This window comes from Aricia agestis, chromosome 7 (genome assembly GCF_905147365.1).
Source record: "Aricia agestis chromosome 7, ilAriAges1.1, whole genome shotgun sequence".
Lineage (NCBI taxonomy): Eukaryota > Metazoa > Arthropoda > Insecta > Lepidoptera > Lycaenidae > Aricia > Aricia agestis.
This window is the reverse complement of record NC_056412.1, coordinates 295335-306346: the sequence shown is the minus strand read 5'-3', so window position 1 is coordinate 306346 and position 11012 is coordinate 295335. Positions and strand designations below refer to the sequence as shown.

The 11012-nt window shown below is 35.1% G+C and overlaps 1 pseudogene; it reads left to right on the top strand.

The window, feature by feature from the left end:
• Positions 1-9461: 9461 nt before the first annotated feature.
• Positions 9462-10207, top strand: LOC121728995 (annotated as a pseudogene).
• The last annotated feature ends 805 nt before the right edge of the window (positions 10208-11012 follow it).

The following is an 11012-nucleotide window of genomic DNA, read 5'->3' as shown; positions in this document are numbered from 1 at the left end:
ATAACCTTCACATTATGTTATCCATGTGTAAACGCCTTTTGTTTCGTTCATATATATTATGTGCTTATTTGGATTCATGATTTTCATATTATTCTTTTATGTTCTGTCGAGAAGATTCAAATCAACTCAACAACACTTCAGTTTGAGTGAGCCTCAGGCGGTTTAGTATAATTAGGCAATCATGTTTGGGGTAAAAGTATGAAGTTGCCGTTTCATAAAGAAAAATGTTTTTCTTTTCAAAGAAAAATTACATATTAATTTATTAATTAAATTATTATTAATCAAATGAGGGTTCATTGGCTATAATATACTTCTGCCATCTGATTGAAAGATTTTTCAAACCATTTCTATGAAATTCTGTAATACCAAGGTGCATTTTCAAAAGTTTTACTTTTGTTTTTATTTAAAAATATGCAGAATCAATTCTTAACTGAAGTGGCCTCTAAACGGCAACTTAAATTTTGTTATTATTCCGTAAATTATTGGACACATTACAAATGGAACAATTATACTTTCACATCACATCTTACGAAACATTCCATACAAAATTTTGTCTGGCACAAATACAAGGAATGAGCGATTGGGTCCAAGACTAAATTTATAGTGAGATACTGGAATCAGGCGTTACTTTGCGGAAATCCATAGCTTAAAATTTAGTTTGTTATTATTTTTAGCAATATTCCGCGAAATAAACTTCCACCTTTAAGTAAATCAGTGAGTGTACGCATAGGCATGCGTACAGCACCTCCCTCCTCCCACACTGCCTATCCGTACACTCGCATGCAAGAACCTGCAAACACCACCACCACACAAGCAATAATGTTGGCAAATCCGTGTAAGGCCAACAACGTCCGTCAAGTGTTCTTGACGGACGTTGTTTGTAGAGTGTGTTGGGGCGAAACGCGTTTACATAAAGGTGGAAGTTTATTTCGCGGAATATTGCTAAAAATAATAACAAACTAAATTTTAAGTGAGATACTGTTTTAACCCATCGATCGTGGAACAACGAGACACAATAGAATTTCTATTGTGGCTCGGTCACCGGTGACCGTATGGGGCTTGATGAAGTTCATTTCAATGTCAGCCTTTGTCTCCGTCGCCATTTTCCTAATGAAATATTGTAACTTTTATCGACTTTAACACACAAAACTCTGTTTTTTAGATTCTCTTCAAATAACAAACTACTCTATTAGGAGTATGCAAAAGCAGATGATGAACGAACTGCTTTTGATGGGCGAGAAAAAATAATTTTGTCCGCCGTGCGCTCGCCTTTGCATAGGCCACGCACACCCTGCACTAAAACGAAGCTGCCATGCCGATTGTCTGTAAGATCATGTTATCGAGTAGTCTTTAGATTTATTTGCGGAAAATGTACTGTTCCCGAGTTATTTGTGCATATTTTAAATTTTATATCTATAATATAAAAATGAGTCGCTGAATGTGTTGCTAAGCGCAAAACTCGAGAACGGTTGGACCGATTTCGCTAATTCTTTTTTAAAAATATTCCTTGAAGTACGAGGATGGTTCTTACGGGGAGAAAAATTATTTAAAAAAATTAAATTTCCTGAAAAAGTCTAAAAACAACACTTTTCTATACTCCCATCTTCTTCTTCTTCTTTGAGTTATGGCGGCCTCAGTGAGTTGCCAATGTCAGAGTGCTTTCGGGTAGACTTTGCTCTATATTGCAGGTCTGGTGAAGAAACAAGGTACAGTATCTAATAATAATTTAAATTATGTTGAATATACCTAAAACAAACACAAACATATAGAGGTTAGTAAAACATCACAATTTAATATTGTTAGAACAAATATATGTACACAGAATATTAACTATACTCCCATACAAAAGATTTGTGATAATACTTAAAAGTCAAATATATAAAAATGGATTTTCAATTATGTTAGTAACGCTAAAACTCGAAAACGGCTGAACGCGTTGGGCTAATTTTAGTCTTAAAATATTCGTAGAAGTCCAGGGAAGGTTTTAAAGTGACACGAAGTTCACCGGGATAGCTAGTATAGTATAAATAAACGAGTCTTTAATTTGAGTATCGCCGCTAAACTTGGGGCCATTAATAATTCTTTAGCGCCCGGGCCCGTGAAAAGAATATTTCACTCTTTAGAACCTCCACACTGGATACAATCAAATTATCATCTGAATGGGGCCCATTATAGTCCCGAACGGTCCCAAGCCACTGTTTACGTGTTAATTACGTGATTAGCATTTTACGGACGCCCACGACGTTATTGTTTGAAAATTCATTAAGTTGCATTATTATTTAAAGATATTCGGGTGACCGGCAGTGGAAAATTCTGACAAGAATCTTATAGACTTGTTTGGCTGTTTCGGCACTTATTGAATTGTGAAACAATTGATTGGCGATACTATTAGCAGCACCGGTATTATGAAGTAGAGCACTATGAAGTAGAGCTGGGATAGAAAATATGGAATTATAAAATAAACAACATAAATAAATGTGTTACAATAAATTGAGGGTGTTAAACCAGTATAACTAATATACAAGAACAACGTTGTGGATACGGACACATAGAGCCATTTAGCGTCAGACCAGCGCAGCTTATCAAAGAAACGCAGACAGCGTTAATCCGCCATTCGATACTAGATGGCGTTAGGCTTCTAGAAATATTCCACACTTGTTTACGCCAATCTTGTACATTCGCGAAAGGAATGTTCTCGTACAGCCCATAACTCGTCTCGGCCCATATTAATAGCCGCAGGTAAACGAGCCAATGATTCAGTTCAGTTTAAACGATCTTTAAGGCGACTTCGAAGTGAAAACAAGTGATCAACAGTGAGTGAACCAGTGAAACCTACGACTTGGCTACGGACCTAGGACAGCTGTGATAGAGCATAGTGTTTTGGACCTAGTGCTTAGTGTTGGACCTAGTGCTTGTGAATAAAGTCTTCAAGAGAGTCAGCAGGTCTTTCTCTCTAAATCCTTCGAACTCTAGTACGTAACAATATTATATATATGTCACTTACATCTGCGACTAAAAGTACTAAGCCACACATTTTGGTCACACTACTAAAAGCACTTACTAATTAAAATATTTATACAGATAATAACACAAGGTTCTAGTCGTTGTTTTGCATATTGGAAATATCACGACAGACATAATATTATTATAGACAACGGATACTGAATAGTAACGCTGCATAAATACCTACCCAACTAATTCCGACTCGTTAAAAGTCTGCACAAGAAAAATAGAATATAAAAAAAAACAAACATGACCGCGAATTCTTGTAAATTATCGTAAACTAGGAGAGTTCCGCAACTCCGATGCGCCAAAATTCGTTTATCGCGCTTGAACCGTAAATTTTTTCAAGATTAAAGTATCATAATAATATTATGCTTTCTCGGGACGTAGTGGAGTACCTATCTCCATATCAAATTTCAGCAAAATTGGCTCAGCGATTTGGGTGTGCAGAGGTAACAGACAGACAATACGGGTTCCGTAAGGGTCGCTCGGCTGGTGATCTCTTGGCGTACCTGACTCATCGTTGGGCTCAGGCAATTGAGTCGAAGGGAGAGGCATTGGCTGTTAGTTTGGACATTGCGAAGGCCTTTGATCGGGTTTGGCATAAAGCGCTGCTATCAAAGCTTCCATAATACGGGCTGCCCGAGAAATAATGTAAGTGGGTCACTAGTTTCTTAGCAGACAGAAGCATAAAGGTCGTAGTTGACGGCGAATGCTCGGAAACTCAGTCTGTTAATGCTGGTGTTCCTCAGGGCTGTGTGCTATCGCTTACTCTATTCATACTGCATATTAATGACATGTTACAAACCAACGGCATTCATTGCTATGCGGATGATAGTACAGGTGATGCTGTATATACCGGCTCCCCTAATGTTTCTCGGCAAAATGTCACTGAGAGTTGAAATGAACTTGTGTCTAAGGTGGAGAATTTATTGGACAAGGTCTCTGAATGGGGTAGACGTAACTTAGTCCAATTCAACCCCGCCAAGACACAAGTCTGCGCGTTCACCACTAAAAAGTTACCAATGGTCGTATATCCTCGTTTCGAGGGCACATCTTTAACCATCTCCCCTAGCATTGAGATACTTGGCGTCAACATATCGAGCGAAGTCCAGTTCCGATATCATCTAGAGGGTAAGGCCAAATTAGCCTCGAAGAATCTTGGTGTTCTTAACAGAGCGAGACAGTACTTCAGTCCGGAACAACGCCTACAACTCTACAAGGCGCAGGTTCGGCCTCATATGGAATATTGTTCTCATCTCTGGGCAGGGGCGCCAAAATACCAACTGCTCCCTCTGGATCGTATTCAACGAAGGGCCGCTCGAATTGTTGACTGCCATAGTGTTTCAAACAGCTTGGACCCCTTGGAATCTGCATCTGCCGAGCTGCATCCTCTATCGGTTGTATCACGGGGAGTGCTCTGAGGAATTGTTCGGAATCATTTCACCTGCAACTTTTCGCCATCGTCCCACGCGAAAAACATACCATTCTTATCACCTTGATGAGTAGCAGTCTTCCACCGTGCGTTTTTCGCGCAACTTTCTGCCGCGCACTGTAAAACTCTGGAACGAACTGTCACCAGCAGTATTTCCGGACCTATACGACCTGCAAACCTTCAAGAAAAGAGCGTATTCCCTCTTAAAAGGCCGGCAACGCACCTGCAGCTCTTCTGATGTTGCGAGTGTCCATGGGCGACGGTAGTTGCTTACCATCAGGTGACCCGTTTGCTCGTTTGCCACCTTATTTAATAAAATAAAATAAAATAAATAAAAGACGGATAAAAAATACTTATTTTCGGATTTATAATATTAATTAAGTTCAATTTAAAGTTAATTAACTTCAATGAAGCCGGTCACCGTCACCGAAACCGATGTAGGAGTTATTCATATTAATTAAGTATAAATAAATTCAATTTATTGCGTATTATATTAGTGGCCGCCGTGAACCATAACCGATTTAATAAACCACAATAAAATTACGTACATATTGAATTATGAATGCAGTTATGTACTTTAGATTATATGTTAAAACAAGACTGCATTCATAACTTAACAATTTTTTTGGGGTTAATACACAAATGCTTAACAGCGACGATTGTAATTTGAGTGTTCATTATTAAGACCATATACATGATGTCAATTTTCCATGCAAGCCTCGCGGCGAACTATTTGAATTCGCGCAGCGATTTATTACGAGTAGTAGTTTTAAAATATTTGTAGAAAAAACAAACAAAAGATTTGTTGATAATATTTAAAATCTATTTTTTAAACTCAAGTATTATTCTATGATATGAAGCTATTACTATATTGAATTAAGTTAAATAAAAAGATAAAAATATCCTTGATATTTCTCATTCTTTGAATTTAAATTACTTAAGTATAGTTAAATACCTAAATGAAATATTTTTTTCAACTATTTGCTTAAGGATCTTGTAAATAGGCTATTACTTTTTTCTAATTAGATCTTTCGCTGGTTTCGTAAATAAGCTTGGAAACTGATACTAAAACGGAATTTAAGAAAACCTCTGTTAAGGTATCGATTATGTACAAATACACTATAAATCGTATTTTTTTCTTTACTAACTATATGGACAGTGACTATAAAAATAAGTAATCAACATTTTTATAAATATAAGTGGTTGATGATTTTTTCAACTTTGAAAAGTACAGTTTTAAGCCAAACTGAGCGTGAAAGGTGTAAACGCTCTTAACTTACAAATATTTTAAGAATTTTGCGTGGATGTTACTTAAAAAAACCGGTCAAGTGCGTGTCGGACCACGCGCAATATAGGGTTCCTAGGGTTACAGCTAGTTTTTGATAATTTTTGTATGGTAATGAATGCACATTAAATGTGTTAGCGTAGTATGAATTGTTGGTGTCGATTTTAAATAACGTGTCTTAAACAACTAACAACATCATCTCAGTTATTTTGAAAGGAATTTGAACAAAAAATTCCTATAAAGCAATTTTTTGTAAGGAAACTATAAAAGAAACTAGAAAAGGAAACTATAAAGTTTCGCCAAATACATTTTTTTAGTTGATCGAGAATTACTCAAAAACTTATGAAGTCTTCTTAGCCGTGATAGTTTTCCTTTTAAATTCATCATATTTCCTATTTCCGTGAATTTTTTCACATTTCCAGAAGCAATTGTTTAGCTGATAGAAGAGAGGGACACTGGACTTTAACGATATTTTCTTCTTTACAACTTCATAATATTTAAAAAATGGCTCGAGTCGGACTCGCGCACGAAGGGTTCCGTACCATTATAGAGCAAAATTAGGCCAAATGATATTTATGTGGGAGCCCCTGTTTATTTAATATTAAATACTAGCTGTTGCCCGCGACTTCGTCCGCGTCAGCAAAATGTGATAAAAAAAGAATATGAAAAAGAGAGAAATTTTCCCCTTCCTTACCCAAATAGTAAAAATGGGATCTTGTTAAGTAGTTGATCTGATCACTTTTCATGAACCTAAAGTTGTAGATGAAAACGCCAATACTGTATAGAAAATCTTAAGGATAAAGAATAAGAGAACAATTATTATTTTTAAACAAAAATTGAAACCGACTTCCAAGGTAAAAAACAACAAAATGTACCTACTCAGTATTTCTGTTCTCAATCTTCATAATTTGAAGTCGGTACCAGTCATATAAAGTGCAGTTATATTTTGTCATAGAACTGGCGATTAGGTTAGCTGGTACCGACTTCAAAAGACCAGAAACACTGAGTACAGAATATGAACCCTACTAATATTATAAAGGCGAAAGTTTGTTTGGATGTATGGATGTGTGGATGTTTGTTATTCTTTCACGCAAAAACTACTGAACGGATTTTAATTAAACTTTACAACAATATAGCTTATACATCAGAATAACACATAGGCTACAACGAACGGCTACAACAACGAACGAACCTCCCCCATTTTGAAAGTCGGTTAAAAAACCGACTTGCAAAATGGGGGAGGTGTTATGTTCGTTTTCTTATGTTCAACGATTACTCCGCCGTTTGTTAACCGATTTTCAAAATTTTTCTTTTGGTATATAGGGTATCATCCCAATTTGGTATTATATTCACAAAAGTGGTGATCTGATGAGGGATCCATAAGTAATCGAGGGAACTCCTCAAAATTTATAAGGAAACATGTGGTGACTTCGGTTTCGTGAGAAGTATTCTAAGCATATGCTACAAACAAGTAAGATTTTGCACCGAGGTATACCTAGTATACCGTGGTTCGGAAGGTGCTGAGAGAACTCCTGATTCTTTATGTATACAAGTTTGGGAGTTTCGGCGTTGTTTTAAGAACGGAAAGCATATGCTACTATGCAAATTACATTCATCATCATCATCATCACCACCATAATATTATACCATGCATCGTCCCATGATTATGAGCCTTTTCATAGTCTTTTAAATCGAGGCTCGAGTTTGTCAAGCGATAATTTAGAAAAATCTATACTTAATATTATAAATCTGAAGTACTCTTCAGATTTATAATAATAAGTATAGATTTTTCTAAATTATTTAAATATTTAAATATGTTTACTTGAATGCGCTAATCTCAGGAACTACAGGTCCGATTTAAAAACTTATTTCAGTGTTAGATATCTCATTTATCGAGTAAGGCTATAGGCTATATTATATTATATTATATTATATTATATTATATTATATTATATTATATTATATTATATTATATTATATTATATTATATTATATTATATTATATTATATTATATTATATTATATTATATTATATTATTCGGAGTGAAGTTTGGCTTCTCACAGCTCTCGCTGGCATTCATCTCAGTCCCGCCCCGAAACCTTCAGGGAGAGGGTACTGCGGATTCGCCTTCGACTATATTATATTATATTATATTATATTATATTATATTATATTATATTATATTATATTATATTATATTATATTATATTATATTATATTATATTATATTATATTATATTATATTATATTATATTATATTATATTATATTATATTATATTATATTATATTATATTATATTATATTATATTATATTATATTATATTATATTATATTATATTATATTATATTATATTATATTATATTATATTATATTATATTATATTATATTATATTATATTATATTATATTATATTATATTATATTATATTATGCGGCGTGAAACAGCGCTTGTGCTGTGTTTTGCCGAGTGAGTGAGTTTACCGGAGGCCCAATCCCCTACACTATTCTCTTCCCTACCCTCTCCAATTCCCTTCCCATCCCTACCCTCCCTATTACCCTGTTCCCTCTTAAAAGGCCGGCAACGTACCTGCAGCTCTTCTGATGCTGCGAGTGTCCATGGGCGACGGAAGTTGCTTTCCATCAGGTGACCCGTTTGCTCGTTTGCCCCCTTATTTCATTAAAAAAAAAAAATTTAAAAATCAGTCAACAAACGGTGGAACAATAATATACCTAATCAAAGGCAAGATATTTGATAATAATGTGATGATTCATGGCATGATTATAGTGATGATGATGATTAGTATTATTGACACATTGACATAATAATATGCTTTTAGTTGTTGAAACAACGCCAAAATTTGCCGAACATTTATTTTATCTATAAGGATTCAAGAATTATTTACAGCTCCTTCGGAACCAGGGTGTAATTCGGCGCAAATTCTTATTTTTGGTAGTTAAAGCTTAAAATCCTTCAGAAAAACGTAAAATCAGTATAATATGTTTTCATATAAAGTCCTGTCGATTTCTCATGGATTGCATCATCAGATCACCACTTTTGTGATCATGTTACCAAATTCCGGCTACATCTTATATAACAACAAAATAATTTTGGAAATCGGTCTACAAACGACGGAGTTGTCCGCGAACCAAAATAAAAAAAGTGAAATATATCCTCCTCCTTTTCGAAAGTCGGTTAAAAAGTAGCCTAAGTTATGCCTTACTACATCAGCTATGTGGAACCGTTTCCGGCGTTCAAACTGCAAACATCACAGTGATTGTCCCTCGCATTTCTTAGTGAAATAAAATAGTAATCTAAGCGCCCACGCAACAATTTTCGCATTAAACAACACCTGGACCACCGAGAAGTGATTATAAGGAATCAGTGAGGTGAAACCAACGAAATACATCAAGATTTACAAGCATACAGATCGAGATCAAGGTTAGAAAAGTCTACTCCATTTTTATTATTGACATCATATACGAAGCTGTCAGAGTCAAAAAACCCGACATCTGTCACCTCAAACAGTACTCCAACCTCCAACAAGCTAAAACCAATATAGACTATACAAAAAGGAAGAAGGAAAAAAAACTGTGATCATCCTATCGACTATATTGCTTAAAATAAGAAGAAGAAGGAAAAAAAAAATCTACAAATAGTTTTTATTGTAAATAGCAATTTTATAAATCGATTGTAAATAATTATCTCTTTGGTAAATTATTATCTTATTGAAACACGATGGAAGAACAATTTCAAGCATTATTCGACAAAATAAAAAACGAAATGCAAAAACAAAATCTTGAACTAAAGGAGTCAATCACGGAAAGCATTATGGAAAAGATGAACGAAAAACTAATACCTATCGTCGACGAAAATAAGAACTTAAAAAAGAAAGTGGAAAATCTAGACCGAGAAATCGAGTACTTTAAAAGATTAGAAAGAAATAATAACATCATAATATTCGGTTTAGAAGGGAAAAAAAATCCTCACACGACTTAACATTAAATCTAAAGGATATAAAGCAAGATTTAAATATCAATGTAGAAGAACATGAAGTCAATAAAATCCACCGCTTAGGAAAGAAAATGAGTGAAAACAATAAACCAAGACCCGTATTGTGTTCATTTACTAACAACTGGAAAAAATACGATATTATGAAAAACAAAAAGAATCTTAAGGAAATCTATGTTACTGAAGACTTTTCAAAGGAAGTTCTTGCAAAACGAAAAGAGCTATAACCAAGATTAACCGAGGAAAGACAAAAAGGAAACATAGCCTATCTAAAATATGACAAACTCATAGTAAAAGAAAAGAACGGCAACCAAGAAAAAAGGAAAAGGGAGACATCAACATCCCCTTCCTCATTCAATAAGAACCAGCCAAAAAAGCAGCAGACTTTAAGCTCTAGCAAAATAAACAGAACTAACGCCTTCGACATAATGCGCTCCCTAGAGCGCATTATGTCGAAGGCGATAGTTTTGTAGAATTGGACCTATCCAATTCTCTCTCGACTACACACAATGTCTGTCAATAGCAATTAAGGAAAGGAAAACGGAATCCAAAACCAACAAAACAAACAATAATAACAACAGAAACACCCAAGCCGGCTGGTCCCCGTGGGGAAACAGACCAATACCCTCCAGAAAGTAAGATTAATAAAACTTCCAAGCTGCCACAAAAACTAGAAACCATAATGATATCGACACTGAATACCCGGACACTTAGAACTAACGAAAGTCTACATGAGATCATTGTAGCCCTAGAAAATATCAATTGGAACATTATTGGGCTCAGTGAAGCCAGAAGACAGGGTGAAAAGATCGAAGAACACAAAGATTTCATCTTCTATTACAAAAGCGAAACTCCGGGCCAATTCGGGGTCGGCTTTATCATAAAACGTGACCTCAAGGATCATATTATAGAACTACTTGGTGTCTCAGAACGTATAGCTATACTCAGCATAAAATTACGGTCATACAATAAAATATGGACAATTGCGCAAATTTACTCACCAACAGAAAGAGCAAGCACCAACGACATAGATATTTTTTACAACCAACTAAGCCTAACTATAGAACAGCACTCTAATAACAACCTGATAGTGATGGGAGATTTTAACGCCCAAATTGGAAATGCACTAGACGAGGAGGAGGACATAATAGGAAAATTCTCATATGGCAATAAACGAACAAGGAATGGAAATAAGCTAGTCAACCTTGCCCACGAATATAATCTATGCATTCTTAACACTTTCTTCAAAAAACCACTACAACGGAGATGGACTTGGAT